Here is a 17190-nt window from a genome sequence, read left to right as displayed (position 1 = left end):
TCAAATACAGCCCGAACTTTGTTGTGCAAACAGAACTTGGAAAAAGTACATGACTCATAAGGCTTATTACATCAGGTAATAAAGTCATACTATAAATATACTAATACTACCTGTATTACAGGTAGTATTTAACTGTATTTAACTTCGCAGTACAAAACTCTCATCAATAAGCGTTAATATCTTTCCCTCTGGTGCACAGTATCATGGAGGTCTGAAGTTACATTTGAATACCTTATTCCTTTTTTGATTTTATTCAGGTTACTAAAGCCCAATCCTCCACAATGAACCCTCTCCACTATGCCACCAGGCTACTGAAGGAGATCAGAATCCAACAGCAAGAGATCCGCCAGACTTTACCTTAAATAGTTTAGATAATCCTGTTTGCCACTCTACGTATAAGTCTTAGAGGGCACACCTACTGACACATTTTGACCTTTTTCTTATCACTTTCTGTTATGTTGTCATTAATTCTCCTTCACCATGATACCAGTATCTCTGAGGCCCTTGTTCACAGCCTCTGTTTTAAGTGGACAACTGTGGCCTTTCCAGTGCACTTGCTGCTCATTTCAGAACTGATCCTCTCAAGCAATTCATGCCTTCCCCTGTGATTCCATTAAATGGAATCCATTGGGAGGGATGGCTGGTGATTACAAATTCTAAACATAATGAGCAATACCTTCATGAATTTAGAATTGTTCTGCAGGAGTAACTACTGTAACTAGCAGTAGGAGTGTGCCACCTTGCTGGGGGGTGCCTACTTCCCCAGGTTTTGGTGGCCCGCCCTACGCACTAGATTTCATACCAGGGCTGGAAGCAGCCTCCACCACGCTCTAGCAGTGACAGTTTCTCCAGATATCTTCCCACCCCTGCCCCTAGTGGCCCATCACTTTCTTCACATTACTGATGTCCTCTGCAATAATCTGCTAAGGCTTCCAACAACCCTCTCCGTCCAGGTCCGCAAGCCAAAGGCAGCTTTCTCAGGCTTTTTCCCACGGCCTCATTGCTGTTGACAGCTTTGGAATCAGTACAAACCAAGTTTGCACATCTTGTTTCTGATCAGAGGCAACCTTTCCCAGCACGACGTTTGATGACTCCCACAGAGACCTTTTCTGTCTCCCGCCTTTGATTCCTACCTTGCATAGCCATTTGCTACCGGCTCTCTTTTGGGATGCTCTAGCCTGGGAGCACCCATCACCAACTAGACTTTCAGTCCAGTGGAACATGTTCCCCCTCTCCTGTGCATGACCCCAGAATGCAACCAAGGCAGGGACTCATGCCAAATATTGGCATCATAAAGAGATTGAGGTGTCAAAAAAAACCTCTGCCACTCAAATTTTCATCTGGGGTCACTTACAACATTAAAATCTGTCTCATTTTCAAAGATTCTTTAGCAGTGTGTCTCATCTGCTCAAGAAGTTTCTTAAAGGGATAAGTTGGCATTGTGATCCAGACACTTCTGTCTGACAGCCAATAGGAACAACTATGGTCACTTCAACTTTTGCTTACAATTGACTTATTATTCCATAATGTATGCCCTCCCATGATGTTCATAATTATATCTGTGACTGGGCTTTAGTAGTGACATGGAGTACATCAGTCCTACCCATAGACTTCACAAGATATATGAAACTTTTCTCTGTTACTCTCATATACCGTTCCAGAAAATTGCCTAAGGAGTGACTAGTCATGATTTAGGTAAAACCAGCTGGAAGGCTGTGCAACCTCATCCCCAGTCTAATTAGTATTTAAACGTTCACTCCTGAAGAGGCTTCCCCAACCTGTTTTCTATAAGCCGTGGTCTACTTCCGTGGACTCCAGGGATTTGCCTCTCTACCCCTAGTGACAGCCACAGTTGTATTTGGTCAAGATGGACTGGGCTATGATGCAGTAACATATTACAACCCTCAAATCTCAATGGATTAATACAACTACGTTTCCCACTTGCTTACATTTAATGTCCATTGAAGATCTGTGGGAGGTTCGCTCCACATAGACACTGCACGGCTCACACACCAACATCTTGTGGCTGTAACATGAGAAACAAGAGGGCTCCCATTGTTGCCATGTGGGAAGAAAGGGCATGGAGAACTCACTTTCCTTTTTCTCTGTTGTGGCCTAGGGTTTGACACAGTCATTTCTACTCACAACCCATTGGCCGGGACTAGTCACATGCCCTGTCTAACTGAAAGGCAGCTGGGAAATGTGGGTGGGATCATCGGTGAACAGTAAATGTTTTTGTCACAGGTATCTACTGCATAATGTCTGTCTGGCACACCTGGATCAGTATACCTACATAAACATCACAGATAAAATTTACTGTTCAGTGTGCATATATTTCAATTTATTCCTCAAGACAAAATAGAATACCTTTTTACTAACACATGACTAAAGCCCAGAGTAATAATCCGTTCTCAATCACATGTCTAATATGGCACGTTAAGTAAAAAAGAGAACTGTCTCTCCTTTTCTAATATCTGGGCCTTGGAGAATAGTTCAAGTCCCTTAATTGGGATTCCATTGACATTTGCCCACTACCTCACTGGGTGTGGTACTTCTTCTCGGGGGTGGCTCAGACTCTCACTCCATTTTACCCTGTAGAATTACTGACTGACACTTAGTAAATCCTCAAAAAGCTTAGATGGCTGCAGGGGTCTTCCAGAGAAACAGAAATTTATTTCTTACAGTTCTGGATGATGGAAGTTCAAGATCAGGATGCTAGCATGATCGATGGTCGGTTTCTGGTGATAGCTGTCCCTTTCTGGCTTGTACATGGCCACCTTCTCACTGTGATCTCACCTGGTAGGGAGAGAAAGTAACGTCTCTGGCATCTCTCTCTCTCTTTTTTAAAATTTATTTTATTGAAGTATAGTTAATTTACAATGTTGTGTTAATTTCTGCTATACAGCAAAGTGATTCAGTTATACACATATATATATTCTTTTCCACTATGGTTTATCAGAGGATATTGAATATAGTTCCCTGTGCTATATAGTAGAACCTTGTTGTTTATCCATTCTATATGTAATAGTTGCATCTGCTAACCTCAAACTCCCAATCCTTCTCTTTCCCCTCCCCGCTCCCCCTTGGCAACCACAAGTTTGTTCTCTATGTCTGTGAATCTGTTGCTGTTTCATAGTTAGGTTCATTTGTGTCATATTTTATTTTATTTTATTTTATTTTTTTTTTTTTTTGCGGTACGCGGACCTCTCGCTGCTGTGGCCTCTCCCGTTGTGGAGCACAGGCTCTGGACGCACAGGCTCAGCGGCCATGGCTCACGGGCCCAGCCGCTCCGCAGCATGTGGGATCCTCCCGGACTGGGGCACGAACCCGTGTCCCCTGCATCGGCAGGCGGACTCTCAACCACTGCGCCACCAGGGAAGCCCTGTGTCATATTTTAGATTCCACATATAAGTGATATCATATGGTATTTGTCATCCTTTTTCTGACTTCCTTCACTTAGTATGATAATCTCTGGGTCCATCCATGTTGCTGTAAATGGCAGTATTTCATTCTTCTTTATGGCTGAATAGTATTCCATTGTATATATGTACCACATCTTCTTTATCCATTCATCTGCTGGTGGACATTTAGGTTGTTTCCATGTCTTGGTTATTGTAAATAGTGTCCCAGTGAAAATTGGGATACATGTATCTTTTCGAATTATAATTTTGTCCAGATAGATGCCTAGGAGTGGGATTGCTGGATCATATGGCAACCAGGAGTTCCTTTTTTTTTTTTTTTTTTGTGGTACGCGGGCCTCTCACTGTTGTGGCCTCTCCCATTGTGGAGCACAGGCTCCGGACGTGCAGGCTCAGTGGCCATGGCTCATGGGCCCAGCCACTCTACGGCATGTGGGATCTTCCTGGACCAGGGTACAAACCCGCGTCCCCTGCCTCGGCAGGTGGACTCTCAACCACTGTGCCACCAGGGAAGCCCAGGAGTTCCTTTTTAATGGCTGAATAATACTCCATTCTGTGTGTGTGTGTGTGTGTGTGTGTGCGTGTGCGTGCGCGTGCGTGCGTGCGTGTGCATGCATGTGCGCATGCACTTGTGTGTATAACTTCTTTATCCATTTATCCATTGATGAACACTTAGTTCCCATGTCTTTGCTAATGTAAATAATGCTCTAATGAATGTGGATGTGCAGATATCTCTTCAAGACATTACCAAACGAAACTTGGGTCTATTTGCCTGCAGCAAAGCCAATCTACTGACACAGGGTTTTGGTGAAGAAAAGTACAACCTTTATTGCAGGGTAACAAGCAAGGAGAACAAGCAGCTAATGCTTGGAAAACCTGAACTCCCTGATGGTTTTTAGGAAATGGCTTTTTCTTTCTTTCTTTCTTCCTTCCTTCCTTTCTTCCTTTCTCTTTCTTTCCCTTTCTTTCTTTTTCTCTCTCTCTTCCTTTCTTTCCCGTATCACACAGCATGTGGGATCTTAGATCCCTGACCAGGGATCAAACTCGTGCCCCCTGCAATGGAAGCACGGAGTCTTAACCACTGAACTGCCAGGGAAGTCCCTAGGGAAGGGTTTTAAAAGACAAAGTGAGGGAAAGTGTTGTGGAGTATGTGATCAGCTCACACACAATTTTCTTATTGGTGGGTGGTGAGGCAACCAGATGAGGTCACAGAGGTCAGCATTATCAATCTTCACGCTCCAGCTCATCCGGGGGCTACATGCTAGTGGTCAGCATGCAGTCAACTTCTTCCATCTTGTGGGGGTTTTAATATCTGAAAAACAACTCAAAGATTTGGATCAGGATATTATCTATAGCCTCTGAGGAGGAATTAAAGGTCATTGACTTTGTTTTATGGTTAAACTATTATTATTTTGTCTTGCTTGATTGCTTTCCTTTGTTTCTGTATTTCTGATTATATTTGCTCTTTGGAAGGCCTAGGAGGCTAAAGTTTTTTTTAAAATAAGAGATGGAGGACACAGGTTGGGTGTCTTTCCCCAGGAAGACCCGGTAGGGTCCTGCTCAGTTTCAAAGATAGTGATTTCATTTTCTTCAGGTATATATCCAAAAGTAGAACTGTTGGATCATATAGTTGTTCTATTTTTAATTTTTTGAGGAATTGCCATACTGTTTTCCATAGTGGCTTCACCAATTTACATTCCCATCAACAGTGAGCAAGAGTCCCCTATTTTCCACATATTCACCAGCACTTAGCTCTTGTCTTTTCTGGTAATAGCTATTCTAACAAGTGTGAGGTGATATCTCATTTTAGTTTTGAAATGCATTTTCCTGACGATTAGTCATGCTGTGCACCTTTTCAGGTACCTGTTGGCCATGTGCATATCTTTTGGAAAAATGTCTATTCATCTATTCCGACCCTTTGCCCATTTAAAAAAAATTTATTTATTTATTTGGTTGCACTGGGTCTTAGTTGTGGCAGGCATGCTCCTTAGTTGCAGCTCCCAGGCTCCTTAGTTGTGGCTATCTGGCTCCTTGGTTGTGGCACATGAGCTCCTTAGTTGTGGCATTCGAACTCTTAGTTGCAGCATGCATGTGGGATCTAGTTCCATGACCAGGGATTGAACCCAGGCCCCCTGCATTGGGAGTGCAGAGTCTTAACCACTGCACCACCACGGAAGTCCCTGCCCTTTTTTTGTTTTTTTCCTGCCCATTTTTTAATTGGATTATTTGGGTGGGAATTTTTTTTTTTTTTTTTTGGCTGTTGAGTTGTATGAGTTCCCTATATATTTTGGATATCAACCCCCTATCAGATATGTAATTTACAAATATTTTCTGCCATTACATAGGTTGCCTTTTCATATCATTGATTGCTTCTTGACTATACACAAAATTTTCAGTTTGATATAGTCTCACTTGTTTATTTTCACTTTTGTTGCTTGTGCTTTTGGTGTCATATCTAAAAAAATAATTATTGCCAAGCCCAGTGTCAAGCAGATTTTCCCCTATGTTTTCTTCTAGGAGTTTTATGGTTTCTGATCTTACATTTAAGTCTTTAATCCACTTTGAGTTAATTTTTGTAAGTCACGTAAGATAGGGGTCCAATTTCATTCTTTTGCATGTGAATATCCAGCTTTCCCAGCACTGTTTATTGAGAGACTATCTTTTCCCTATTGAGTATACTTGTCTCCTTTAGGTCAAAGATAAAAAATAATCTTAACTGTTAAAACATTGGTCTGTATGCAATGCTCCTGTCTCTTCATAGTACCTTAATTGAACTCACTCAGTTCCCTTGGTCACAATATGAAATTGCTTTAGCCAAAAATATTCAAGTTCGCTAAGTATACTATTTAAAAACACAGTGCCTTTAATATTTCCTTTATACGTCCTAGTAAGGCTGAGCCCTCTTCACTGAAGTACCTCTTTTTCTTCAATGACCCAGAGACTCAGAAATATGTAAGGGTTCTCAGCTTCCAAGTTCCTGCACATCTTGGTGTGCTACTCAGAGCTCTGTGCCCTGCAAAGAAAGAGCAGCTGGCATCCCTCTCAGTCCGCCAGGTGCAGGGCCATGGGAACAGGAGATCTTAAAGCCATGGGGATCGGTGATGCACCTGGTATGGGTACAAAGGCTGGCCTGAAATCCGGGTGGGCTAGAAGGAAAAGGCAGGAATCTGAAAAGTACTAGAGGAAGAGAGAGAAAGTACACAAGGAAAAACATGTACTTCAAGGCAAACAGACATGAGTCCCAGTCCTGGCTCTGAATTGTTCTCTCTTCTGAATAGCTATGTCTTCATTGGAATAATCAGGTTGTTGGAAGGATTATAGAGTCTTACAGTAGGTGCTCAGTAATGAGTAGTTCTTATCAAAGTTATTATGCCAGAGCAGGTGCAGAGGGGCTTATGATGTTGGCAGAGTGCCTTTGCTGCTAGATACTGGCACATCTTTATTAAACTATACTTGCAACCCCTTAAAAAGCCATTAGGTATTAACTAAGCAAGAACATAGGGAGAAAGAATTTCCTTCTTCTCCACCTAATCCCTACTCTTATTTCGGTCTCCTAGATTGGCACCTCAGCCTTCCTATGATTTTTTGCCGTCAGCCAGGCAAACCCAGTGACAGGCACCTGAACATCAGGCCAAAAGAGTTGATGTTTGGAAAGAATAATTTTTCCAGAAAGGAGGATAAAGGGTAAAGATGTAGTTTCACCAGCTCTTGCTGATTCAGCCCCTGATCTTAGAGTTCTTCACAAAAGAAACTGAGTTGTTTATTATCAGGCATTATGCATTATTTTTCTGAAGTCGGTTTCTAAAATATTCCTAAAGGGAGAAAACTTCCTTCTATATTCCTGGTACTGAGCTGATGGTTTCATTTCCTATAATCCTCACAGTAATCCTAGGAAATGGGTATTTTTAGTTCCGTTGAACAGATGGGGAAGCTAATGATTGGAGAGAGGGCGTAACTTTTCTAAGCCAAGCTAAACAGCTTGTAAGTGGTAATTAACATTTGTTAAGTGTCTACCCAGAGCCACATCTCAATGATTATTATAATCAGTAGTAGTAATAGCACTGGCAGTGACAACCGCTTTTGAACCCTGTATATATTAACTGTATATATATTATAGTTATTAGTTTATATATATATATATTTGTGTCTAGTTGGGGAGGCTAAATAAGAACATATATATATTCTCATTTATATATTACTTATAATACAAATGTAAATGAGAATATGATAAATTCAGTCCAGATACTCATCCTCACGGCTGGCAGGCAAGGTTAAGGCAAAGAGGGTCAATAACTCTTCCAGAGCCAAACAGCAGGGAAGTAAGTGGTTCAGCCAGGAAAAACCTGGCCCATATTCTGTGAATTCCTTCAGAACCAGGACATATACTTCTCTGTGTTTTAACACAGAGTTAGGGTGCAGTGATTTCAGGCTGATTAATTTTCTCAGTACTAAGCTAGTGTTGCCAAACCTGTCAAACTCAATATCCAATATTGACGAGGATTTAGGACATGGAGTTTTCATGCATTGCTGCTGGGACTGTGACGTGCTTCCCTCCCTATCAAGCCATTTGTTAATTGTGCTGAAGTCTTTACCAGGCATGTACCTTCTGACTCCACAATTCCACCTCTTGGTGTTTACTAGAAGGAGAATGATCATGGATCTGTGCCAAGATTTATACCCAGGAGTCTTCACTGCAGTATCACCTGAAAAAGCATAAGTTAAGAAATAAGCTCTCTGTTCAACAATACAAGATTGATTTAAATTGTAGTATATCCATAAAATGGAATATAATTTGCTACTAAACCTGATGTTTTTTTAACTGTTTCTAATATTTTCCAATTATCTTTTATTTTTTAAAATTTTATTTATTTTACTATTTGTTTGTTTGCTATGGGTCTTAGTTGCAGCAGGTGCGCTCCTTAGTCACAGCTCGTGGGCTCCTTAGTTGCGGCTCGCCGGCTCCTTAGTTGTGGCATGCGAACTCTTAGTTGCGGCATGCATGTGGGATCTAGTTCCCTGACTAGGGATCGAACCCAGGCCCCCTGAATTGGGAGCACGGAGTCTTAACCACTGTGCCACCAGGGGAGTCCTAAAACTGATGTTTTGAAAGAATATGCAAAGCCATGGACCAATGTCCATATTAACTGAAAAAAAAATCTAGTTAAAATATGACCCTTTCCCATTATATATGTACACACATGCGTGTGTTTGTACACAAAAGGAACAAAACACTGCAGTATTTATAAATGGGCATTTGGATTACTTGTAACTTTTGTTTTATTTTTCTTCTTAATTCAGTTTCTGAAGTTAGTTCTGTGGTGGGAGTTCCCTGGCAGTCCAGTGGTTAAGACTCTATGCTTTCACTGCAAGAGGCACAGGTTCGGTCCTTGGTTAGAGAACTAGGATCCTGCAAGCCATGTCATGTGGCCAAATAAGTAAATAAATAAAAATAAAGTCAGTTCTGTGGCAAGGGGGAAAAACATTATTTTTAAAAAGAATAACTGTAATATTGCCTCTGAATCTAATTTTGATTAAAACCATTTGGATATCCATAGGAATGAAGGGAGTGTAAGGAGGATAATAACAGAAAATTAATTTACATTCCAGCTTCAGAAAAATAGGTTCCATTTTTTTTCTCTGATACACTGTCTAGGGGAGAGGCCTAGTCAGGAAACACCAAATAGGGTTCAAATAGGATGCAATACTGAGCCTCTGTTTTTCCAATTAAAAGCCAACTAACTATTTATTTGGGAAAAAAAAAAAAAGACACTCTCGAAAGTTGGAAATTTCTTGAATGGTTGACTCCAACTCTCTACTGAATTTGCCCTTAATATTTGGCAAATACTCTATTCAAAACAAACGAAGGCGATTATGCTGGTCTAGGGATTCAAGGAGGTCAAGGTGAGCAAAGAGCCCTCATACAGTTCCTCAAAAAAAAAGACTATTTTTTAGAGCAGTTTTAGGTTCACAACAAATTTGAGCAGGAAGTACAGAGTTGCCATATACCCTGAGCCCCCCACCCACAGGCTCCCCCAATATAGATGTCCCACACCAGTGTTACATTGTTCCCATGATGAACTTTCGTTGACACGTCATCATCACCCAAAGTCCATAGTTTCTATCTGGTCTCACTCTTGGTGTTATACCCTCTATGGGTTTTGACAAACACAATTTATTTCTATTACGGGACTAAATTTATTAAAGTTAGTTTCATAATTACAGCTAGAGCTCACTGGGAAAGGTAGAAATAATGTTGAAAGGGCCAGTTGGGAAGGAAAGGACCAGTGGATCAGTGCCTCCCTTCAAAGGGTAGCAATCCTAACCAAACAAGGGTCTCCTAGAGGATGGTCTAGGACAAGCCCCTCTGTACCCAGTCGGCAAAGGGCACTCACACAGAATTTCTGGACTCCTGTCTCAGTCAGACACCAACACAAGAGACTTGGCCTGACACTCCTTGTAGCATGGTAGCCTCTCAGTCCACTGAGGTCCCTGTTGCCCATCTAACCTCTATGTTCAGTGAAGAATTCCCTGGGGTGGGGTCTGCCCTTCCCCTTCCCTTGCAGAATACAGGGAGAAATGCTGGATGGCCTTTTTAATACCCCAAACCTCCCTCCCTTGACAAACTAGAAGCAACTCAAATTTTCTGATAATTATAAAAATGTTTGTCTATGGTAACCTTTGGCTCCCAACTAGGTTAGCTGTATGAAATTTGTCCCATATATCCCCCTTCAAGCCTCTAGTTTCCGTGGATGCATCTGTCCCATTTCATACCACCACACTGGAGGCTCTTAGCTCCTTTCTTTTATAGTTTTTTTTTTTCTTTTATAGTTTTTATTTTATTTTATTATTTATTTATTTAGCTGCGTTGGGTCTTCGTTGCTGCGCGTGGGCTTTCTTTATTTGCAGCGAGTGGGGGCTACTCTTTGTTGCAATGCATAGGCTCTCATTGCAGTGGCTTCTCGTTGCAGAGCACAGGCTCTAGGCACATAGGCTTCAGTAGTTGTGGCATGCAGGCTCAGTAGTTGTGGCTCACGGGCTCTAGAGCACAGGCTCAGTAGTTGTGGTGCATGGGCTTAGTTGCTCTGCAGCATGTGGGATCTTCCAGGACCAGGGATCGAACTTGTGTCCCCTGCATTGGTAGGTGGAGTCTTAACCAGTGCGCCACCAGGGAAGTCCTGCTCCTTTCTAAAGTGAAAAATTCTTGTTATTCTGACCTATTCTGAACAAAAGTAGGTTGGGGAGTACTTCAACTGCACCCTAGACTTCATGATTAGAGCCTGAGACATTTTTTTGTGTGTGGTATGCAGGCCTCTCACTATTGTGGCCCCTCCCGCTGTGGAGCACAGGCTCCGGACGCGCAGGCCCAGCGGCCATGGCCCATGGGCCCAGCCGCTCCGCGGCACGTGGGATCCTCCCGGACCGGGGCACGAACCCGTGCCCCCTGCATCGGCAGGCGGACTCTCAACCACTGCACCACCAGGGAAGCCCCCTGAGACCTTTTAAAGTAACGCAACTCACTAACTTTATTCATATCTAATCTGTTTCTTAAAAACATTCCTATAATGAGTGAGCCTGAATACTGTGAGATATAATTGAGGCTTCTCACCCTGGGGCTTCCTGGTACCTTTACCCATGCCATGCCCCCCTTTTACCCCCATTTTAGCTGGGGGCTCCTTGATGTCTGAGGTACTGTGTTATCCTGGGCCTAGAAGGAAGCCTGGTAGGGAGTAGGTGATCTGTTGATGTTGGTTGGCTATGCTTGAGTGGACTCAGCCAAAGCAGAGAAATGAGGCAAAATCACTTCCCTTAAACTGTCTTTCACTAAGGAGGGGGCTACAATTTGCAAGTTCATCTGCAGCAACTCTGAGCTGTCCTGGTGTAGAAGAGCATTCAGAAATAAGGAACCCAAGGCTTGGTAAGCATGGGCCCTTTGTCCAAGGTACACAGCAGAGCTGGAAACAGACCAGTTTCTTGGCTCCTGGTAACTTCTCTGGCCTCTTTAGAGGTGTGTCACTCTACCCAGGCTCAGCTGGATTGTGAACCCTCAGGTGCAAGCCCGGAAGTCTCACAGGACTCTGAGTAAGAGCTTGCTGCCCACAAAGCACATGGACAGACAAGACTAGGTGTGGTAGGTGAAAAATGTTCCTAAAAAATATCAGATCCTAATTCCTCAAACCTGTAAATGTTACCTTATATGGGAAAAGAGTCTCTGCATATGCACTTAAGGATCTTGATATGAGGAGATTATCCTGAATTATTTGGGTGGACCCTGAAGGCAATCATATGTAACTTTATAGGCAGAAGGGGATATCACAGAAGAGAAAGTGATGTGATCACAGGGGCAGAAATTGGAATGATGTGGCCAAGTCAAGTAATGTTGTCAGCCATTGGAAGCTGGAAGAGGCAATAATACCTTGATTTTGTCCCAGTGATACTGATTTTGGACTTCTGGCCTCCAGAATTGTGAAAGAATAAATTTCTATTATTTCAAGCCACCAAGTTAGTGGAAATTTGTTATAACAGCAGTAGCAAACTAACACTAAACAACATAAAAGGAATGATTGCCACACAGAGCAGAAACTATGAGCTGGTCACCCAGCAGCATTTCCATTCCCCCACCCCCTTTTTTATTTTTGGCCACACTGTGCAGCTTGTGGGATCTTTGTTCAAGCCGAGTCCCAGCCACTGGACCACCACCCCCCCAAGTCCCTTTTTTAAAGTCGTGTAGGAACTTCCCTGGTGGTGCAATGGTTAAGAATCTGCCTGCCACTGCAGGGGACACGGGTTCGATCCCTGGTCCAGGAAGGGATCCCACATGCCGTGGAGCACATGCCGTGGAGCAACTAAGCCCGTGCACCACAACTACTGAGCCTGTGCTCTAGAGCCCGTGAGCCTTAACTACTGAAGCCCGCGTGCCTAGAGCCCATGTTCCGCAACAAAGAGAAGCCACCACAATGAGAAGCCCACGCACCACAACGAAGAGTAGTTCCCACTCGCTGCAACTAGAGAAAGCCCGCACACAGTGACAAAGACCCAATGCAGCCAAAAACAAAAACAAAAATAAATAAAAATAAAATAAATAAAATACAGTAGTGTATGTGTTTGGGAAATTTAGGGCTGCACGGGCTCATTGGAGATAATACAGTATTTAAAGACATTACAGAGGCTTCCCTGGTGGCACAGTGGTTGAGAATCCGCCTGCCAACGCACGGGACATGTGTTCGAGCCCTGGTCCGGGAAGATCCCACATGCCGCGGACAAATTAAGCCCATGTGCCACAACTGTTGAGCCTGCACTCTAGAGCCCGTGAGTCACAACTACTGAGCCTGCACGCCACAACTACTGAAGCCTGTGAGACTAGAGCCCGTGCTCCACAACAAGAGAAGCCACCGCAATGAGAAGCCCGCACACCACAATGAAGAATAGCCCCCGCTTGCTGCAGCTACAGAAAGCCCGCACAGCAATGAAGACCCAATACACCCAAAAATAAAATAAAATAAATAAATTTATAAAAATAAATAAATAAAAGCTCTAAAAAAAAAAGACATTACAGGATGAGAGAAAATCAAGTCACCAGCAAGATAACAGTTTGTTCTCCCTATTCATGGATTCCATATTTGTGAGTTTATCAGCTTGCTAACATTTATTTGTAACCCCCAAATTGATACTCGTAGAGTGTTTGCAATCATTCATGGCTATGCACAGAGCAGTGAAAACTTTGAGTCACCCAATGAACACGTTACCAGCTTAGGTTGAACAAGGTGCTGTTCTGCCGTCTTGTTTCAGTTCACATACTGTAAAAAAATGGTCCTTTTCGCGGCCTATTTAGTGACACTTTTGTGCTTTTTGTTGGTGATCTTGCTGTTTAAAATTGTCCAAGAAGGCTATGATGTGCCTTTGAAAGAAAATAAGTGTGTTACATAAGCTTTGTTCAGGCATGAGTTATAGTGCTGTCGTCTGTGAGTTTTCACGTTAATCAATCAACAATACATATTAAATAAAATTTTTAAATTTGATTTAAAAATTTATTGAAATATAGTTGATTTACAATTGTTAGTTTCTGGTGTAAAGTGATTCAGTTATACATATATAAAAATATATATATTCTTTTTTTTTACACTCTCTTCCATTATAGATTGTTACAAGATATTGAGTAGAGTTCTCTGTGCTATACTGTAGGTTCTTGTTGGTTATCTATTTTATATACAGTAGTGTGTATATTTTAATCCCAAACTCCTAAGTTTTCCTTCCCCCCTCCTTCCCTTTGGTAACCATAAGTTTGTTTTCTGTACCTGTGAGTCTGTTTCTGTTTTGTAAATAAGCTCATTTGTATCCTTTTTTTAGATTCCACATATAAGTAATATCATATGATATTTGTCTTTGTCTGGCTTACTTCACTTAGTATGATAATCTCTAGGTCCATCCATGTTGCTCCAAATGGCATCATTTCACTCTTTTTTTTATGGCTGAGTAATACTGCATTGTATATATATTTGCCATATCTTCTCTATCTATTCATCTGTTGATGGACACTTAGGCTGTTTCCATGTCTTGACTCTTGTAAATAGTGCTGCTATTTAATTAATTGATTAATATGATGTATTACTTGGATTTATTTTCAAATGTTGAACCATCCTTACATTCCTGGGTAAGTCTCATTTGCTCATGATGAACTATTTTTTCTTGGTTCCTCCTAGTTTCTAGGTCCTTTTTACAGTAATCTGCATTTCTGCCAATAGCCTTTCTTAATTCCTTCAGTATTTTCATTATCTCCTTTTTGTCTATTAGACTGAAGAGGTCTGTTTCATTGTTTGTTGTTTCAGGGGAATTCTCTTGATCTTTTTATTGGCAATGGTTCCTCTGCTTCTTCATTTTACTTATATTTCTCTTGCTCTGAGTTTAGGAAAAACAGTTATCTACTGTGGTCCTGGAGGGCTATACTAATGTGGGAGCGTCCCTTTGTAGCCTACGTGGGTTTAACATTTGTGGCGCAGGGGCTGTTTTTAGTATGGATGGCTGCCACCACTTTCCTCAGTGTATGCTGGCCATTATCCCCTTGATAGAAGGTGTGACTGGTGGTGTGGTGGCCAGAGCCTGCACTGGATGTTGAGTGGGGCCTCCTCTTTGCTCTTTGTCACTGCCCTGTCAGGGGCAGGGTCTGCTACCTAGATGTTGGAGTAGACGTCCCCAGATCTGTTTCTGAGCTGCATTACTGAGCTGTGGTGTGAGGTAGGTGGGACTGGAGCACTCCCACTGGGAGGGGAGCCACTGAGTATTCCTCTGCTGGAGCTGTTCACTGGTGAGTGTGCTCTGATGTGTCACCTTTCACCCATTGTCCGGGATCACAAAGTACACTGGTTTGGCACTGCCCTTGGCCCTGCGTCAACCATGGGTATGATGGCCATCCACCCAGGTGTCTCAAGGACACCAGCACAGAGCCACTGAAGTCAGGTCCCAGGACAGCACAAGTCCCACACCTGGACCTGCTGTGGGAGCTATAGAGGTAGCTTAGACCCTGGCACGGCCCAGTCCCTGCGTGCATGCACCCACAAAGCCCACAGCTATTAAGGCCAGACCCGTCCCAGCCGTGGGAGCACCCGCTGTCTGTTCGGATGTCCCACAGGCACTGAATTTTCAGCCCTGCTTCCTAAGTTGTGTGGCCCCTGGGGCTCAGCTGTGCTTTTGGCCCTACCTCTGAATGCGGGCAAACTGCTGGTGTCTGCTCCCGAGGCTGCGGTTGGCCTCGGAGCCTGTCTAGGTGGCATCTGGGGCCTGCAAGACTGCCCAGGTGGGAGTTGGCCGAGGTGGGGTGGCTGGGGCGTGCTCTCCCGGAGCCTGCGTGGGCAGGGGCTAGCACATGGAGAAAGAGGCTGTAACGGCAGCACCCCCTCCCCGGTTCGTGCACCACTTAACAACGGTGCTTCGTTTCTATGGTGGGCCTGGCTTCTAGCCCTGGTTGTGGCCGTACCACACTCCAGCTCCTTCAGTCTGTCTCCGAGCAGCCAACACCAGTCCTCTCCCCAGGTTTGTCCTCTAAACCCCATGTTTCAGCACCCAGCCCCCACCTGTACCAGCGGATGTGCGTTAGGCTGGGGGTACAGGGCGGTGGCTCGGACCGTCTGTGTAGTCTCTCTGTTCTGCCTGCCACAAACCAGTTGCCGTGCCCTCCTCTGAGCCTCTGAAGCTCCTTTTCTGTCCCAGCTGATCTCCCCGCAGGTGAGGGGCTTCCCAGGGTGTGGGAATCTTTCCTTTCTTCAGCTCCCTCCCAGCGGTGCAGGTCCTGTCCCTTTTTTTCCTCCCTTTCATCCTACCCAGTTATGTGGAGATATTTCTCATCCTTTCAGGTGTTTTAGGACTTCTGCTGGTGTTCAGTAGGTGTTCTATAAGAATTGTTCCATTTGTAGATGTATTTTTGGGAGGAGGGGAGTTCCACATCCTACTGCTCCGCCATCTTGATTGGAGCCTCTCATTTGCTCATGATGTATTGTTTTAATATTGTTAAATTTGATTTGCTAGTACTTTTGATGTTTTCATCTATATACATATGGAATGTTGATCTATGCTTTTCTTATCTTGTGATGTCTTTGGTTTTGGTATCAGGGTAATAATGGCCTCACAGAATGAGTTAGGCAGTGATTCCTTTCTTTTTTGGAAGACTTTGAGAAGAATTGATATTAATTCTCCTTTAAAGGTTTGGTAGAATTCACCAGAGAAGCCATCTGGTCCTGGAGTTTTCCTTATTGGAATTTTTTTGGTATAACTGATTCAATCTCTTTACTTGTTTGAGGCCTATTCAGATTTTCTATTTCTTCTTCAATCAGCTTTGGTAGTTTGTGTGTTTCTAAGAATTTTTAAAATTTCATCTAAGTTGTCTAAATTTTTTGGCATGCAACTGTACATAGTCGTCTCTTACATTTTATTCTGTAAGGTTAGTAGTAATATCCCCACTTTCATTCCTGATTTTAGTAATTTGAGCTCTCGTCAGTCTAGCTATAGACGTTTCGTTTGCCAAATTTATTGATCTTTTCAAAGAGCCAAATTTTGGTTTGATTTTCTCCATTGTTTTCCTATTCTCTATTTCATACATCTCCACTCTAGTCTTTTATTATTTTCTTCCTTCTGCCTTCAAAATGTTAACTAATTAGGGAAATGCAAAGCACAACTGAGACACCACCTCACACCCAACAGGATGGCTACTATCAAAAAGAGTGTTGACGAGGATGGAGAAATTGTAACCCTTGTGCACTGCTGTTGGGAATGTAAAATGGTACAGCTTCCGTGGGAAACGCGGCAGTTCCTTGAACAATTAAAAATAATTACCATTTGATCCAGCTATTCTGCCCCTGAGCATATACGCAAAAGAACTGAAAGCAGGGTCCTGAAGAAAACTTGAACACTCATGTTCATTAGCAGCATTATTCGTAATAGCTAAAACATGGACGCAACCCGAGTGCCCATCAACAGACAAACGGACCAGGAAAATATGGTATATACATACCATAGATATTATTCAACTTAAAAAGGAATAGGTATTTCTAAACATTTCCCTTGTAATTTCTTTTACCTTATATTTTTAAGTTATTTTCTTAGTGATTGCCCTGGGGATAATAAGTAACATCTAAATTTAGTTTGTAACAACCTAGTTTAGACAACTTTAGTTTGTAACAACTTCATATCAACAGTGTACAAAATCTTTGTTCCTATATAGCTCCATCCCCCACTTCCTATGTTTTCTGTAGTTGTCAATCCTACTAAGAGGTGTCCCCAACCC

The sequence above is a fragment of the Stenella coeruleoalba genome (assembly GCF_951394435.1).
Source record: "Stenella coeruleoalba genome assembly, chromosome: 3".
Taxonomy (NCBI): Eukaryota; Metazoa; Chordata; class Mammalia; order Artiodactyla; family Delphinidae; genus Stenella; species Stenella coeruleoalba.
The sequence above is the reverse complement of the archived record's forward strand: the minus strand, read 5'-3'. Positions refer to the sequence as shown.